At 41.4% G+C, this 19,661-nt stretch overlaps 1 pseudogene; it reads left to right on the top strand.

The window, feature by feature from the left end:
- Window positions 1-5,588: 5,588 nt before the first annotated feature.
- On the top strand, window positions 5,589-5,689 carry LOC114113344 (U6 spliceosomal RNA; annotated as a pseudogene).
- Window positions 5,690-19,661: the final 13,972 nt, after the last annotated feature.

The following is a 19,661-nucleotide window of genomic DNA, read 5'->3' as shown; positions in this document are numbered from 1 at the left end:
TAACCTCACAGGGCTGCTGTGAAGAGTAAATGTGACAATGAATTTGGAAACCACTTTGTCAGTGCTATTCCAATGTTCTTATTTTAAACTTTATTGCTTTTAGAGCTACATGTGCTGGGTGCTGAGGCATTTAAAAATTCTTCATCACGGGCTTCAAACGGTGGGCTTCAGAGAGCCCTGATTCATGTGATGCTAATTTGTAAATGGCAGTCACACCCAGATCTGGGGTTGTGTGGTAGTCTGTGACAAGAACTGTCTTCCCCATAAGCTGTAGCTGCTGCTGCTGCTGCTTCCTCTCTTCTTTCTTTCATTTCTCCCCAGAATTCCACCACCATCCCCCACCAGTAACTGTGGCAGTAACTTTGAGCACAAAGTAGATTAAATACACTTTTCTAGCTGGCTTATATAGTTAAGCGCCAAACATAATTAAGCTTCCATGTCAGAAAATCTTGCAATTCACAAAGGACTGACAAATACATTTTTGAAGACTGGTATATTTGGAAATTGAAGACTGCTCTGGCAATTTTATTCTTTAATGTGTAGACCTGGCATGATTTTTCTCTAAATTAGATAAGGGACATTTGCAGGTAAAGACAATACTCTAGCTAATGTTTAATGTTAAGGAGCAAGTGGTAAATTTATGAGCTCTGATTTATCTTTATATGTCTATAGCCAAAACTTAACCAAATTAGGAGTGGAGCTTCCTTAATCTGATCAAAATTATCTAGAAGCCACTTACAGGTAAATATGGTGAAATATTGGGCTTCCCAGGTGGCTCAGATGGTAAAGTATCTACCTGCAATGCAAGAGAGCTGTGTTTGATCCCTGGAGAAGGGAATGGCTACCCACCCCAGTATTCTTGCCTGGAGAATCACAGGGACAGAAGAGCCTGGTGGGCTACAGTCCATGGGATCACAAAGAGTCAGACATGACTGAGTGACTAACACTTTACTTTACCTATGGTGATATACTGAACATATTCTCCTAAGTTGAGAACAAGACAAGGATGTCCACCCACATCACATCTATACAACTGGAGGTCCCAAACAGTAGGGAAAATCAAAAGTAAAGGCAAGCTACAAAGATGAGACACAAAAAGCTAGAGGTGTCTTTGTTTGTACATGGTGATTGTGTACATAGAAAATTCAGTGTAATTCACATAATGAAACTTTCTAAGATGATGAAAATATTATATATTATACACAACAAAATCTATATTTTGATCTAGGTGGTGATTACTTAGGTATATACTCATGTAAAACTACTCAGCTGTACACTTAAGATTTATGAGTTTTACTTTACATAAATTGTACCTCAAAATAAACTATAAAGCTTTAAAATAATTTCCATCTCTATATAACCACTGATGATTTTAAAACATGCCTGCAAATTATGACATCTGTCTCTTCAAAATGCACAGCTAAATTCCTATCCCCTTGAATGCTGGCTGGACATAGTGACTTATTTCTAATGAATAGAAGTGATGTTATGTGACTGTTGAGAGTGGGCCATAAATAGGATATAACCTCCACCTCTCTCATCACATTTGCTCTGTGGGAAGCCAGCCATCATGCCATGGAGATATTCAATCAGCTTTGTGGAGAAGCCCATATGGTAGAGAACTAGGTACCATCTAGGTAGAGGCTAGGTACCAACAACCAGTATCTGCTGCCAGCCACATGAATTGGCCAACATGCATGTTGTTTTTCCAGCTCATCAAGCTATCAGATCCTGACAGCCCTTGCCTACTACAACCTTGTGAGAGACAGAGAGCCAAAACCACCCTAAGTTCTTTTACCTCAAATAAACTGTAAGAGATAATAGATATTTATTATTAAGTCAGTACGTTTTGGAGTAATTACATAGTAATAGATAATATATGTGTTCAGGGCCAGTGATTATGTTTCAGTAGGGTACTTCATGATTGTAAATGATTGACATGTTTGAGATTCTTTATATCTTATATTCTAAACTGTAAAACCTATTTTAAGTGCTATATATAAGGTATTACTTAACACAAATATGACTTTTCATACTGTTGATGGGGTTCTTGAGTCAAGGATACTGGAGTGGTTTGCCATTCCATTCTCCAGTGGATCACATTTTGTCTTTTAGTAGAAAGTTGATATCACTGAAGTAAGAGATGAAGGAACCCTGGAAAGATTTCTTTTTTAAACAAAGGAGCTTTGGAATACCTAAGATGGAGATAGATAATAAAAGGTTGTGGGATGTGTGCATACATTGCTGAGTGAGTAGAGTTGAATTATTTACATTCTGCTCCAGTTAGATTTCATTTATTTATTTTTGGCTGTACTGGCTCTTCATTGCTGTGTGTGGGCTTCCTGTAGTAGCAGCCTACAGGGTCTACACTTAGCTTTCTCCCATTGTGGAACACGGCCTCCAGGGTGTGGGGTTTCAGTAGTTGTAGAACATGTGTTCCTTAGTTGTGGCTCTTGGGCTCTAGAGCAAAGGCTCAGTAGTTGTGGCACACAGGCTTAGTTGCCACAAGGCATGTGAGATCTTCCCCAATCAGGGATTGAACCTGTGTCTCCTGCATTGGCAGGTGGATTCTTTCTCACTAAGCATCAGGGAGGACCTTCAGTTAGATTTTTGACAGTTGATGCAAAAAAAAATGAGCTGTGACCAAGGGGAGAGGAGGAAAGGGCCATAGGGAGCTGTGGGGAACATGCGGCAGAGGTGACAAAAGGCAGATTTATAGATATGAAGAAAGGAAAACCTAACTGGGAGATGGGAAATGCCAGACTGAGGGACATTTTTGGTCACTGGAAACTTTGGCTCAGTGGGGCCAAGTATGAACATCGGTGGTGGTGGCAAGGCGACAAGTGTCCAAAGGTTTTGGTCCATGACCTCATGACAGGCGCCTCTCTCCCTTTCAACACCTCCTCAGCCAAAAGCCAACAGGGTTATCTAAGCATGCTCTGATCCTGCAGTGGGAGAATTATGCATTTTGTTCTCACTTTGATCCAAGAGATTAGTGTGTTTTTCACCATGTTCTCAATGAAGAGGGTGGGAACAGGCAAGATTTAGAGGAAAACCAGCAGACCCAGCCTCTCCGAGGCTGTGCTTGGAGGCAGACGGCATTAAGTGAAACTTTGCAGAATGCCAGGACAGGAAACAGCTTCAAGCCTGGACACAGTGGAACGAGAGCCTGGGGATAACTCATGGACCCAGAATTTTTAGGGTTTTGTGTGTTAACAAGCAGTCTTGATCATCATGTGATACCTCTAGACTTTTGATCAGCCAGTGAATCAAGCACACTTATTGAATAACCACAAAGTATGCAATTAAAGTGGTAAGTTAAGTGTTTGAGCACATTGTTGTTGTTCAGTCACTAAGTCATGACTGACTCTATGCAACCCCATGGACGGTAGCATGTCAGGCTTCTCTGTCCTTCACTATCTCTCAGAGTTTGCCCAAACTCATGTCCACTGAGTCAGTGATGTCATCCAATCATCTCATCCTCTGTCACTCCTTTCTCCTCTTGCCCTCAATCTTTCTGAGCATCACGGTCTTTTCCAATGAATCGGCTCCTCATTAAAGGGCCTTATAAGCACAGGCCACATTTCTTTCTACTTTCTATGAATTCATCCATGGTGCAAAGTGGCCAGAGGAATTTATTTATACCATTTCTAGGATGCTGTTGGCATTGACCTTTTCTTTGAAAAAAGTGTGGTAGTTATTGACATATTGAGCAAAGTAGAGTTAATAAAGCAAGGGTTTAGGCAGCAAAACTACATGCTAAATCTGACCTGGCTACTGGCTGAGGGATGTTGGACTAGTTGCTTGACCTCTGAATGTTTTCCTCTCATCTTTAAACTGAAGATGCCGTTGTTGATGTTGCTCCCTAAGAGCTCCTGATGTTATGAACAACCCATAAAGTGTGAAGGGTCATGTTCATTTCAGCTGTTCTTTCTATAATTCAGGGCTGTCATCCTTGGTCTCATGAAATCTCAAATCTATCCCGGTCTGGCCCATTGCAGGGCTTCTTGAAGTCAGGAATGACAAGTTCTCCATGAACTTGATGGGTGCAGACATACCTCAGGTTCCAGGGAGAGCCATGTCCAGACCCCACTATCAGCCCCAATGAGTGGTGGGGACTTCTCTGCAGATGTGGTGGGGCAGCATCATGATGGGTATCTTTCAGGCTTTGGCAAAATAAGCTATAGTTTACATTAGTTTTTGTAAATTACAAACTCCTTCAGAGGCCTTAGTGTAGATTCAATAAGTGTGAAATCTTGATGAATAGAATCAAAGGAAAACCTACTGTTGAAAGAATATCATATGATATTGCCTATATGTGGACTCTTAAAAGAAATAGTATAAATGAACTTATTTACAATATCAGTTCAGTTCAGTTCAGTCAGTCATGTCCGACTCTTTGCGACCCCATGAATCCCAGCATGCCAGGCCTCCCTGTCCATCACCAACTCCCAGAGTTCATTCAGACTCACGTCCATCGAGTCCGTGATACCATCCAACCATCTCATCCTCTGTCGTCCCCTTCTCCTCCTGCCCCCAATCCCTCCCAGCATCAGAGTCTTTTCCAATGAGTCAACTCTTCGCATGAGGTGGCCAAAGTACTGGAGTTTCAGCTTTAGCATCATTCCTTCCAAAGAAATCCCAGGGCTGATCTCCTTCAGAATGGACTGGTTGGATCTCCTTGCAGTCCAAGGGACTCTCAAGAGTCTTCTCCAACACCACAGTTCAAAAGCATCAATTCTTCGGCGCTCAGCCTTCTTCACAGTCCAACTCTCACATCCATACGTGACCACAGGAAAAACCATAGCCTTGACTAGACGGACCTTAGTTGGCAAAGTAATATACACACTATTATACATAAAATAGATAACTAATAAGGACCTTCAATATAGCACAGGGAACTTTACTCAATACTCTATAATGGGTTATATGGAAAAAAAATCTAAAAGAATGTATATATGTATATGTATAACTGATTCACTGTGCTGTACAACAGAAATGAACACAACATTGTAAGCCAACTCTACTCCAATAAAAATTTAAAAAAATTAAGGATCTCATAGAAAAATGAATACAATTATAAAACAGAAAAATAAATATAAATATTCAATTAATATAAAAATAAAGGCTATCAGGTATTTTCCTCTTTTATGAAAGATAAAGTCTGAATTAATAAGTCTTCTCTTTGAAAAAAGGGGAAAAAAACACCCTTCATCAATGATTTTAGTTTTTCAAAAGTCAAGTTCCTTCTCTGGAATGGAGTTCAAGGCAATGTAGAACTACAGAGTTTTCTATAATGTCAAAGATGATCTTCACTGAAGGTAGAATTGCATTTCTTTGTTTATTCATTTAACTAGGATACACTGAGCTTCCATTGTGTACCTAGCATTCCTTTAGACAATGAGAACTGCCTTTAAGGAGTTCATATTTAATGAGAGAGAACAGACATCAATGGAATCAAGCATAAAACTCACACTGGGTGCTGGGCAGTCAAGGGGATGTATGACTTGTGATGGACTTGGCCTTGGAAGGCTTCCCTGAATAAACGCAGGAGGAGTCAAAAGAACTTTACAGTCAAAAGGGAGAAAGTGCTCACTTCAGCAGCACAGAGACTAAAATTGGAACAATACAATTAGCATGGCCTCTGTTAAAGGATGATATACAAATTTGTGAAGTGTTCTATATGTTTGCATAACAATGTGAAAGTGTTAAATGCTAATAAAGTATATACTTAAATTGGTTAAAATGGTAAATTTTGTGTTAGGTATATTTTGCCACAGTATAAAAGGGGGTATGGTGTTAGGATGGTTCCGTTGCAGACAGAGAGGACAGCAGGTACCAATGTCTTGTGGGAAGAGAGAGCATGGATGAGAGGAAAGCCAGCAGGGCTGGTTTGTCAAGATTTGGAGGATGTTTTATGGCCTGAGATGAGGCCAGGGTCACAGGCAGAGAAAAGGCCATAGAAAATCTAGATATTGATATTTGTCCTGAGATCAGTGGGATATTGTTGTTGAGCCTTCATCAGGACAGCAACAGAAATATGTTTTTAAAAATTGCCATGGACTAGGATGGAAAGTGGGTAGAGGGGCAATGGATGTGGCTGGCCAGTTGGGAAGTGTCAGGGTTCTTCAGAAGAGAGATGGAAGTTGCTTGAACTAGGGTGTTGAGGCTGAGGTGGAGAGAAGTGGATATTAATAAATCTGAGAAAAGTCAGAGGGCCAGTGACTGAACTTGTTGAAAGGTTGCTATGTGGGGTGAGGGAAGAAACCAATGAAGAAAGATCTCCATGTTTCTGGATGGATGGTGGTGCCAGTGCCTAGGGCAGGAAACTCAGATAGAAGGAGTTTGGAGGGGTGATCATAACTCTTGTTTTGAACTTGAGTTTGAGTCTCAGGAAGTTTGTGGCTGCCAGTGCAGGGGATCCTACACGTGGGGCATTGGTGCAGGGTCAGCTGAGGCTCACATTGATTTCTGGGAGGGTTTCTAGTGATACTATCTGGTTCACAGCATGACTTGTTTTCTGAGGCATGTTTCTCACGGGACATGTGAGAACCCATGACCACTCCCAAGAGAGAAAACAGATATAACACCCAGTCTGCTCCACTTGGCAGCTGACAAAAATAACTTTTTCTTCTTCTGAAAGGCTGCTCTGTGAGAGAATCTTGACTAAACCATACATGGTGTGGGTGGTAGATAAAATAGGATTAGGTGTATATAACTAGGAAAGCATCCATGTCTTCAACTCTAGTCTTTTAGACCCATGGATTACCAGTCTTCAGAGTGCTTCTGAAGCATCAAGCATAAAAGGCAGATGCTATGTGCTAATTCACTGAAGCTAAATGCCATGTTCAGTCACAGTCCTTGAGTCTCTGAACAGCTGCCTTTTCATTTAATGATTTTGGAAAATTAAAAACCTACACATTTGAGATCCACCCAAGACAGAGGTAGTATCATATTTTTGAGCTTCTCTCCTCACTGCTTTAAGCTTCTCTGTAATGCTTACTACCATCCCAGTCCCATCTGAGGTAACCTCATTCTTTATTCATGCCCCACCAGTGAAAGACAAGTAAAGGCTTCAGGTGAACAATAAAATGTCAAGAAAACACCATTTAAAGGGTTCTAGCTTGTATAGAAGGTGATGGAATCGCAGTTGAGCTATTTCAAATCCTGAAGGATGGTGCTGTGAAAGTGCTGCACTCAATATGCCAGAAAATTTGGAAAGCTCAGCAGCGGCCACAGGACTGGAAAAGGTCAGTTTTCATTCCAATCCCAAAGAAAGGCCATGCCAAAGAATGCTCAAACTACTGCACAATTGCACTCATCTCACATGCTAGTAAAGTAATGCTCAAAATTCTCCAAGCCAGGCTTCAGCAATACGTGAACCGTGAACTTCCAGATGTTCAAGTTGGATTTAGAAAAGGCAGAGGAACCAGAGATCAAATTGCCAACATCCGCTGGATCATCGAAAGAGCAAGAGAGTTCCAGAAAAACATCTATTTCTGCTTTACTGACTATGCCAAAGCCTTTGACTGTGTGGATCACAATAAACTGTGGAAAATTCTGAAAGAGATGGGAATACAGACCACCTAACCTGCCTCTTGAGAAACCTATATGCAGGTCAGGAAGCAACAGTTAGAACTGGACATGGAACAACAGACTGGTTCCCAATAGGAAAAGGAGTACTTCAAGGCTGCATATCGTCACCCTGCTTATTTAACTTCTATGCAGAGTACATCATGAGAAACCCTGGGCTGGAAGAAGCACAAGCTGGAATCAAGATTGCCAGGAGAAATATCAATAACCTCAGATATGCAGATGACACCACCCTCATGGCAGAAAGTGAAGAGGAACTAAAATCCTCTTGATGAAAGTGAAAGAGGAGAGAGAAAAAGTTGGCTTAAAGTTCAACATTCAGAAAATGAAGATCATGGCATCTGGTCCCATCACTTCATGGGAAATAGATGGAGAAACAGTGGAAACAGTGTCAGACTTTATTTTGGGAGGCTCCAAAATCACTGCAGATGGTGACTGCAGCCATGAAATTCAAAGACGCTTACTCCTTGGAAGGAAAGTTATGACCAACCTAGATAGCATATTCAAAAGCAGAGACATTACTTTGCCAACAAAGGTCCATCTAGTCAAGGCTATGGTTTTTCCAGTAGTCATGTATGGATATGAGAGTTGGACTGTGAAGAAAGCTGAGTGCCAAAGAATTGATGCTTTTGAACTGTGGTGTTGGAGAAGACTCTTGAGATTCCCTTGGACTGCAAGGAGATCCAACTAGTCCATTCTGAAGATTAGTCCTGGGTGTTTTTGGAAGGAATGATGCTAAAGCTGAAACTCCAGTACTTTGACCACCTCCTGAGAAGAGTTGACTCATTGGAAAAGACTCTGATGCTGGGAGGGATTGGGGGCAGGAGGAGAAGGGGATGACAGAGGATGAGATGGTTGGATGGCATCACTGACTCAATGGACCTGAGTGTGAGTGAACTCCGGGAGTTGGTGATGGACAGGGAGGCCTGGTGTGCTGTGGTTCATGGGGTCGCAAAGAGTTGGACACGACTGAGTGACTGAACTGAACTGAACTGAACTGAGCTTGTATAAAGGCCAAATTCTGGGGTAAGTTCAAAAATTTATGGCCTTGGAATTGTTTAGTCATAGTCAATTTTAAAGTGGATACAAGCATGAGGTAAACCTGCAGGTTTGATGGTAAGTATATATTGAGGGAAACTTGTTAATCTTCAAAGGTCAACCTAAATGACCTTTGAAGTATCCTCAAGAAAATACAGTACAAATGTGAATGAGGCTTCATGTAAACAAATATTACAAGTATATCTAAGGAAAGCATTCCATCATGAAAATAGAAGGATAATAGTATACCTGGAGTGAAAGAAAAAGGGTCAAAAAATGAGAATGTAGGGCAGTTTGTCACTGTTCTGATTCCATAGTCACCAGGCACCATTCTCTTGTTAATTGGCCCTGAATGTTAACTTTGGTCTGCAAGTGGAAGAAGGCACCAAAAAGTTTGTACAATGATTTGAATCACCTAATAAAAACATTCAAATTGCATATTCAAAAATTCTAGTCACAAAATACTATAGTGTTATTCAAATTTATATCACTTATTTGATAAGTTAGGTTGGTGCTAGTCTGTTTCATAGCCTCCAAACTGCTTTGGTCCCCCTCAGGAACACACAATCTGTGGGGTAGTCAGATGCTTTAGACTTGCCAGTAAACAGTGTGTGTGTAGGCAGGGGAGGGTGGGGGGCGGGTGTGTGCACAGTCATGTTTGACTCTTTGTGACCCCATGGACTGTAACCCGCCAGGCCCTTCTGTCTGTGGGATTTCCCAGGCAAGAATACTGGAGTGGGTTGCCATTCCCTGCTCAAAGGGATCTTCCTGACCAGGGATCCGACCCATGTCTCCTGTATCTCCTATATTGGTGGGTGGATTCTTTACCACTGAGCCATCTGGAAAGGCCCTCCCAGTAAATGGTATTTTGGTTTAAACAGAACATTTTGGATTTGATCATATGGTTTCTATTTAAAGTTCCATTGCATATCAGGACTGGTGTCTATGGCTTTTAGACAAAAGTTCAGTCTTTGGGATGTCACCATCCTGTTTTTCCCCTTGGTGTCCCAGAGTATGAAGCTTGTTCCTTATTATAAAGAGTTTGCCTGATCTTTGTCCCTGGGAAGGAGACTAAATCCTAGGAATTTCCTGAGTAATAAGAGTATCTTTGTTATTCATGAGCCTCTGGGATCACACCAGAGTTTCTTCTAACAAAATAACTCAGAATAGAGATTGGTCACCAGAAAGATGAACCATGTAATTAGAGAATTGAGGTTTTGAGCCAGTATGATCTCCTGGGAGGAGAGAGAAGCTGGAGATTAGGTTCAGTCACATGGCCAATGACTCCACCAATCATGGCTGCACAATAAAATCCCAATAAAATCTCTGGACATTGAAGCTTGGTTAAGCTTCCTGGCTGGGGAACACATCAATGCCTGAGGAAGGTGATGCACCCTGATTCCATGGGGAAGGGCATGGAAACTTTGTGTTCATAACAGTTTCAGATGTCACCCTATGTATCTCTTCTTTTGTCTCATCTTATTTGAATTCTTTTTAATAAAATGGTATTTATAAGGATAGTGTTTTCTTAAGTTCTGTGAGTCATTTAAGTGAATTGTTGACACTAACCAGAGTTATGGGGGCCTCTTGGACTTGTAACCATTTTGTCAGAAGAATAAGTGGCTGGGAATCCCTGAACTTGTGGCTGGCATCTCAAAGGGGGATAGTCTTGTTGGGGACCTGTGAAGTCTGATGCTAACTCTAGGAGTTTGCATCAGAATTGAATTGCATTGCCAAGCACAAAGGTTGTACTCATGGCAGCAGAAGAGATATATCTGCTCTGTCTTGGTGTCCTTGGGATTCCTGCTGGGGCACATCCCCCAGGTAACTTTGCAGACCTGTGATTAGTTTCCATATCTGCCAACACCAAAATCTATACACTTAACCTCTTGACTCTACTAACAACTTGGTATTTGAGTCTTGGTCACAGTCTTAGCAAGCAACACTTGAAAGCTAGACTTGTAGGTTTCTGTTCCCTCTGTTATTCACTCTCCCAACCACTATTCCATCCAAGAGAGTTGCCCATTAATAGCTGACTGCTAATTATTAAATATTTATTTAAAAATACTGTGAATTTAATAACAGGAAGAATCTTGGAAGAAAAGTATCATCAGGTCACACTTGGTAAAAAGTTCAGTTCAGTTCAGTTCATTTGCTCAGTCATGTCTGACTCTTTGTGACCCCATGAACTGCAGCATGCCAGGCCTTCCTGTCCATCACCAACTCCCAGAGTTTACCCAAACTCATGTCCATTGAGTCGGTGATGCCATTCAACCATCTCATCTTCTGTCGTCCCCTTCTCCTCCTTCCCTCAATCTTTCCCAGCATCAGGGTCTTTTCCAATGAGTCAGCTCTTTGCATCAGGTGGCCAAAGTACTGGAGTTTCAGCTTCAACATCAGTCCTACCAATGAACACTCATGACTGATCTCCTTTAGGATGGACTGGTTGGATCTCCTTACAGTCCAAGGGACTGTCAAGAGTCTTCTCCAACACCACAGTTCAAAAGCATCAATTCTTCTGTGCTCAGCTTTCTTTAAAAAGTTAGCCCCAGTTAAACACTGTTATTTTTTTTAATTTTAATTTTACTTTATTTTACTTTACAATACTGTATTGGTTTTGCCATACATTGACGTGAATCCACCATGGGTGTACATGCGTTCCCAAACATGAACCCCACCTCCCACCTCCCTCCCCATAACATCTCTCTGGGTCTTCCCCTTTTAACCAAGTTTTAACACCCAAATTTTATTACTTGGCATTGTCCTCCAACTCATAAGACCTGACAGGGAAAAGATAAAGCATGATAATTCAAGTGGTATCTTCTGGGACTCCTTCATGTCCACTTATAGGGTCCCTGCCCTGTGCTGTCTTCGGGGGCGCTTAGTTTACTGCGTGTGCTTTAGTTGGCAGGTAGACAAAACAAGAATGATATCAGATTTGTGTTGCTTCACCCTATGTTCAATATGTGTCAGACTAGGACAGCATCAGAGAAGGCAATGGCACCCTACTCCAGCACTCTTGCCTGGAAAATCCCATGGACGGAGGAGCCTGGTGGGCCGCAGTCCATGGGGTTGCTAAGAGTCGGACACGACTGAGTGACTTCACTTTCACTTTTCGTTTTCATGCATTGGAGAAGGAAATGGCAACCCACTCCAATGTTCTCGGCTGGAGAATCCCAGGGACGGGGGAGCCTCATGGGCTGCCGTCTCTGGGGTCGCACAGAGTCAGACACGACTGAAGCAACTTAGCAGCAGCAGCAGCAGCAGGACAGCATAAAATAGAGAACTAGAAAAAGAATACCAAGTAAATATCAACCAAGGAAAACTGGGGTAGCAATATTAATACTAGAATAAGTCTAAAGTCTGTGATTTCTTTGTTGTGCATTTCCAACCCACTGAGCAGCCACATTATTCAATCTTCTGTACTCATCTGGAGGATGAATTCTTGCATTCTATTTTTCAACTAGTCTTATAAGAAAGCTTAAGGTTCTTCTTGGTTGTGATCTGGACATCCTCTTAGTGCAAGGTCGACAAGAAAAGTTCAACTTTGACCTAATCTTGAGGCATCACCATTGATTCTGAGGTCTTGCACCAAGAGTAATTCCTCTGAGACCTGGCTCTGTTTTCAGTTATGTTTATGACCAAATCTTCAGAGTCAGACTTGTGTTTTAAATTAACTTCTGGAAGGAGGAGGGGCACTTGTGGGTTGACCAGGAAACAGAGATATATCAACATGAAGTTTCCTCCACTGATAGCACAGAGATCCAGGCAGTGCAATGGGGCTTCACTCAGCTGGACCCTCCTGGAGACACCAGGTGCTGGTAAGGAAATGGATACTGCAGAAAAGTGCTAAGTATTTGGTCTTAAAAAGTTCAGCCTACTCTGCTTCCCTCTCTTGTTTAAGCTAGAGAAAGAGGTGAAAAAGAGTAATTACAGAGGGACAAATAGTCAAGGGAACAGGAAGGAAAGGAAAGAATCAGCGTTTAAAATGCTGATCTTTGGAGGAAGTTTGATCAGTATCCAGGACTGGACTTTCCCTGCTCTTGCAGCTCATTCACCTTCCTGTGCTGTGGGAGCTTCTGAGGAAAAGCTCTGTGAGGGAACTTTCCTCAGTATACTGTGAACTCTTATCTTAACCATGAGTATAAGCTACTATTTTAACTTTTAATACAGTTGACATTTGAATAATGTGGGGGATATGGTCCAGATTCCCTGCAGTTGAAAATCCACTTATAACTTTACAGTTGGCCCTCCATATCTGTGGTTATGCATGTAGGGATTCAACCAACTGCAGGTCATGTAGTGCTACAATACACTTTTATTTAAAAAAAATCTGAGTATAAGTGGGTCTGTACAGTTCAAACCTGTGTTGTTCAAGAATCAGCTGTACACTGAAATAAATGTACCCCTGCCAACACCTATTTAGTGCTCTGAAGTGACCAGGACTTTTCATAGACATGGATCAGATCAGAATAATAGGGATCTTCTGTCCTGGTTTTACACTGGGGAAGGGTCCCAAACCTCCACTGTTCCAACATCATAGACACTGTTCTAACATATCTGTGTACTATCTGTCTTGTTATTTGTTTAATATTTTTTTAAAATATGCTCACTTTCTTTTACTTAAATATATAAAAACATTTATAAATCTCACCCAGTTTTGTTTTTTTTTAACCAATATATACAAACACTTATGGGCTTCCCATGTGGCTCAGTGGTAAAAAAAAAAATCTAACACAGAAGATGCAGGAGATGTACCAGCACCATGTATTTTAAAAAAAGAAAAAAACTATCCTTTCTATCAGGTGGCTCAATGGTAAAGAACCCTCCTGCCAGTGCAGGAAATGTGGGTTCATTCCCTGGGTTTGGAAGATCCCCTTGAGTAGGAAATGACAACTGACTTCAACATTCTTGAATAGAAAATTCCAGGGACAGAGGAACCTGGCAGGTTACAGTCCATGGGGTCACAAAGAGCCAGACATGACTGAATGACTGAACTGAGTGTCTGAGCAGGTATACATGCATACAAATACTGATACACATCTATTAAGCATTTTTAAAAGCCTTTTACCATCATTTGTCTGACTATCACATAGCAGGAGATACTGGTTGTGAGAAAAGACTGGAAAGACTCAGTACCAGATGGGATCAGGTAAAGGAGTCCTCTTTCATGCAGGGCTTCTCAGGAGTGCTACCACCTCCCTGAGGATGGATGAACTTTTAAGGAGCCAACCTGTATTTATTGCACTGGAGTGACACCCTGGGCATCAAGGAAGTATCTGAAGACAAGAGAATGTTCCTTGTAGGAGGAACTATCTCATATTTTGGTATCAACCCCAAATAAACAATGTTTAAAATATTGGCCTCATTCCTAATGTACCTTCTCCTATCACATCAATGTACCCTGTTCTGTCATGGTCTTCGTCTGGGGAAGGCTTTGCTTCTCATCTGCACTTCAACTGTGCTTCAGTGCTCATGGTGTTTTGTGGGGAGATGGCCCAGTGTTACAAACAATCCTTTGATTTATCCAAAGGTCACTGGGCTCATCTTATCTGAATGTGTAAGACAGTAAAATTTTTTACTGTCCACTCCCTACTCCATTCCCATCAACCATGTCTCTGGTAGAAAAGCCTGTAAGTTACATGTTGTCTACTGGCTGGACATGTATTTTAGCTAGTCTGCACCAAAAAAGTCAGTCTGAGGGCTTAAGCACTGATCTGGATGTTGACAGCTCTTCACAATCTTACCACTTAATTGCTTTGTGAAAAGAGATAACTTCTGCTTTCATTTCTTCTGTCACTGATACTGGATTGTTTGTCCAAAGACAAAAAGACCTTTTATAGCTACTTATTAATCATAAATGAAGCTGTGGTTTAAATTCAGTAAAGCCTTTTTGAGTGGTGCTCATCTCTAATCTGGTGCAATTCAAGATTTTACCATTTTCAGTTTATGTTTCCACATAACATATCACAGGACACAGGGTAATTAAAGGAAATGTGCTAATTAATTTTGAAATAAAAAGCTGTATGTTTAAAGGTGTTTGTTTTAAGTCAAAGCATAAGGCAAATTAGTCATGTTTTGGTCTCTATAGTTCATCACTTAAGACCACATTCTGATTTGTACTTTCACTCACCTTGAATGAAGTGGAGATCTTATAAAGGGTACATTTTCCAAATTAAGTTATCTGGATAAACATAGTTTTAATAAAGACAATCCCTAGCATCTGTAGAGTGCATTTTCCACACCACTGCCAGGATTGTTTTATCAGTCACTAAGGCAAGTTCTTAGCAAGTTACTGCCCTGCTCAAAAACCTTTGGTGAGTCTCCATTGCCATTGGAGACTCATCAACTTTGGAGACTCATCAGCTCCTTAGCCAGCATTTTAAGGGCCTCCTCATTTAACCCCAATGCATCTCTCCAGCTAAAATCTCAGCTCATTCCTTAGGAATGCTGTTCCCCATCTGAAGGCCTGATCTCGACCTCTGTGAGACCTCCATGCCTCTTTCAAGCTGGATCCTTATGCCTTTCTTATGGCCTTACCATGCTAACTCAGTTTCCATCCCTCTTTCCTGAAATAAAATTGACAAATTATATATATTTAAGATATACAACATAATGATTCGATACATGTATATTTTGTGAAATGATTACCACAGCCAAGCTAATTAACATTTCCATCATCTCACTTTGTTACCTTATTTTGTATGTGTATTTGTATTTTTTAGCAAATTTCAGATACACAATACACTGTTATCAACCACAGTGGTTGCCAGGGGCTGGAGCCTGGAGGAAATGGAAAGATGGTACATTTCAGTTGTTCAGGATGACTAAGTTTTAGAGATCTAGTGTACACCTTGGTGACTGATTCAGTTTTCTTTGTCTTTCTCCATTCAATCCTGTCGCCTCGGGAGAAGCCAGTCCCAAGTCTGGCTAAGCATCAGAATCTCCTGGGTAGCTCAAATGAAAATGCAATAATTCCTGAGCGCCATATTAGACCAACAGAATTAGAATCTCTGGGGGTGGAGTCCAGGGATCCATACATTTTAATAAAAGTTTTCTAGATGATTCTGATTGAGGCAGAAGGTAGATACATTCCCCACTGTGAACAACTGGAATTCATTCCCTGTGGACAGGAACTCCAAAATATCAATAGCAAGACAAATCTAGAGAGGCGGCTGGGCCTGCCAAGATAAGAGATAAAAGACCGTGTATTTCTCATTCTCAAAGTCAGGGAGCTCTTCTAACTAGAAATCTCCTTAGAAGTAAAAAGGGGAGTGATGCCAACCTACCCATAGTCCTCTTCCCTGGAATCCATCCTGGCTGAGAGATGTGAGTGCACACATAGAAGGATCCTGAGATATATCAAATGCAGACTCAGAACCAGTCTGCAGAATGCCTGGCCAAAGGAAACCTGGGAGAAATGACTCATATAAATGACAAACTATCACAGGGCATGTCTCTCTCTGAGTCTACCTATGTGTCTATCTGCATGTACTGAACTCTTTTTTTCTCTTCCTGATGAGGAACAGTGTACATCGTGAGAAATGCTAGGCTGGATGAAGCACAAGCTGGAATCAAGATTGCCAGGAGAAATATTAATAACCTCAGATATGCAGATGACATCACCCTTATGGCAGAAAGTGAAGAAGAACTAAACAGCCTCTTGATGAAAGTCAAAGAGGAGAGTGAAAAAGTTGGCTTAAAACTCAACATTCAGAAAACTAAAATCATGGCATCTGGTCCCATCACTTCATGGCAAATTGATGGGGAAACAGTGGAAACAGTGGCTGACTTTATTTTTCTGGGCTCCAAAATCACTGCAGATGGTGATTGCAGCCATGAAATTCAAAGATGCTTACTCCTTGGAAGGAAAGTTATGACCAACCTAGATAGTATATTGAAAAGCAGAGACATTACTTTGCCAACAAAGGTCCATCTAGTCAGCTCAGTTCAGTTCAGTCATTCAGTTGTGTCAGACTCTTTGCAACTCCATGAACCACAGCATGCCAGGCCTCCCTGTCCATCACCAATTCCCAGAGTCCACCCAAACCTATGTCCATCGAGTCAATGATGCCATCCAACCGTCTCATCCTCTGTCATCCCCTTCTCCTCCTGCTCTCAATCTTTCCCAGAATCAGGGTCTTTTCCAATGAGTCAAGGCTATGGTTTTTCCAGTGGTCATGTGTGGATGTGAGAGTTGGACTGTGAAGAAAGCTGAGCATCGAAGAATCAATGCTTTTGAACTGTGGTGTTGGAGAAGACTCATGAGAGTCCCTTGGACTGTAAGGAGATTCAACAAGTCCATCCTAAAGGAGATCAGTCATGAGTGTTCATTGGTAGGACTGATGTTGAAGCTGAAACTCCAATACTTTGGCCACCTGATGTGAAGAGTTGACTCATTGGAAAAGACCCTGATGCTGGGAAAGATTGAGGGCAGAAGGAGAAGGGGACGACAGAGGATGAGATGGTTGGATGGCATCACCGACTCAATGGACATGGGTTTGAGTGGACTCCGGGAGTTGGTGATGGACAGGGAGGCCTGGCGTGCTGCAATTCATGGTGTTGCAAAGAGTCAGACATGACTGAGCAGCTGAATTGAACTGAACTGATGAGGAAATTAAACCAATAAACAAATGGAAAGAAATCCTCAACCACTAATGGTCAAAGAAGCAACATGATGTCACTCAACACTCCTCAGATTAGAAAAAAATTAAAAACAGCTTTGATACATATTACCAGTCGCAATTTAGAAGGAGGGTACTCTTATAGACTGCTCGTTCACAGGGGAGTTTCACCAGCCTTTTTGGGAAGTGTTCTAGTAACATTTTAAAAGTAGAAACTGCAATAATGTTTTCTTTAATTTCCCATTCCTCAAAATCAACTTACTTTCCAGTTCAAAACCACTAGAATAAAGGGCCTGTATTTACTGCTGTATTGTTCAAATGGCAAAAACCTGGATGTAGCATGACTATTCCATCTCTAAAGGAACTGTTGACTTTATTATGGTGCATCTGCATCATAATATGATCCCATTAAAAATATGTACTGGACCTCAAAGCATTTGTATCAGGAACAGTTGAGTAAGGAAATCAAGAGGCAAAATTCTGATATCATCTTATTTTGTAAATTATGGCCACACAATATATTTACACAAAGTCCTATAGATGTAGAGTGTGTGTGAGTGTGTATGTGAGTGTGTGTGTGTGTGTGTATGTGTACATGGCTATGTGAATACAGGAAAAACTACAGGAAGACTCATATTGGGTAATTAATATGGGTAAATGGGTACAAGTGTTGCTGATGGTAGAGAATGCAGAAAAAAATGGAGGGAGCAAGTCAAGACAGTAAAAACAAGGTTAATAAAAGATTAATAAAAACTGTAATAAAATCATATCAGCATGTATATTTATGCACTTCTATAAAATTATATACACATATATATGTATACACAAAATGTGAAAAAGTTAAAAATGCGAATCTAATCTGTTCATTTCACTACCTGTCAAGGGCTTCCTCATTCCCTGTGGATCAATACAGAATCTTTAGTTTGGGCTCTGGAGGTCCCTGCTCACATCTCCACCCTCCTATGAAATAGTTGCCCTCTTCATTCTGTGTCACAGACACGTGTTTCCCGGTTCATCATTTCCCAGGACCCTCTCCTCCTCTACCCTGCAGTCCTGCTGCTCGTCTTTGGTTCTTCTTTCATGCTGTTTCTTTTCTTCCGCATGACTCTTACTCATTTTTATAGGCCTCAGTTTAAAAATCAGTGTCTCAAGGGGCTTTCTCTGACCCTCCGATGTGGTTAGGTATTCTGATATTTATTCCCATGGTTCTCTGTCCTTATAAATTTCCATTTTATTATTAGCCTCTTTCCCCAAACTTTGCTCAAATTTTCCCAGCTGTAATTTCCTACTTATTAGTTGTATCTGGGCTTCCCTGATAGCTCAGTTGGTAAAGAATCCGCCTTCAAGGTAGGAGATCCTGGGTTGGGAAGACCCACTGGAGAAGGGATAGGCTACCCATTCCAGTATTCTTGGGCTTCCCTTGTGGCTCAGCTGGTAAAGAATCCACCTGCAATGCAGGAGACCTGGGTTCTATCCCTTGGTTGGGAAGATCACCTTGGGAAGATCACCTTGAGAAGTTATTCAATGTTCTGGCCTAGAGAATTCCATGGACTGTATAGTCCATGGGGCCACAGAGAGTCAGACACAACTGAGCGACTTTCACTTCACCTAGTTGTATCTGAATTAGATAAGAGCCTATAGCAAGGATTTGAGCATTGTACTCTGTATCTCATAACTGAGGGACTGTGGAATCACCTCTCTAGCCCTCTTGCCACACTGTGACCCCCTCAGCCATAAGGATCTCTTTTAGTTTTACAGTGGAAGAAGTTTATGCCACCACATAGCATCTGTGAGTGCTGTGATACCCTCCCTAACACTGTGCGTGTCATTGTCTGGGTCCCTCTGGCCATTTGGGCTCTTTGGCTGGCTGGGGCTTCTCACTCTGCTCCTGTCCACAGTGAGGCATCCATGGGTAGAGGAGTGGAGGAGCCCTAGTTCCTGTGACTGACAGAATCCCTCCTGATCTGTGACCATGACCATGATCATGTCTGGGCCCAAGAGGAGGCTTCAGTGAACGTGACTTTAAATTCCAAAATGTGTCTAAAGGCAGCTGGAGCTGACGCTTGCTAGAGCGTCGGAGAACTAACCATGACAGGCATGAGGGAATAACACAGGGCACACACCATTGAGGACACAACAACCAAGTTTATTAACATTCTCTTGCTTTCACTGCATGCTTCTAATTAAAAGTTTATAAAAATTTGTATGAGGAGAAAATAATTTAGTTCAGTTCATTTTCAAACCATAATGTTAAAAATTATTCTTTTTATAAGAATTCTTTCTTTCTTTCTTTAGCTTTCTTTCTGTTAGCAGTAGCATTTCTGTCTTCATTTAAAAAAAAAGGGGAGGGGGTGGGGATAGGAAATAAGATTGCATGACTCTGTTTTTCCAGAATACTTAGGGAAG

This window comes from Ovis aries, chromosome 2, assembly GCF_016772045.2.
Source record: "Ovis aries strain OAR_USU_Benz2616 breed Rambouillet chromosome 2, ARS-UI_Ramb_v3.0, whole genome shotgun sequence".
NCBI classification, from domain to species: domain Eukaryota; kingdom Metazoa; phylum Chordata; class Mammalia; order Artiodactyla; family Bovidae; genus Ovis; species Ovis aries.
This window is presented reverse-complemented; position numbering and strand designations above follow the sequence as displayed.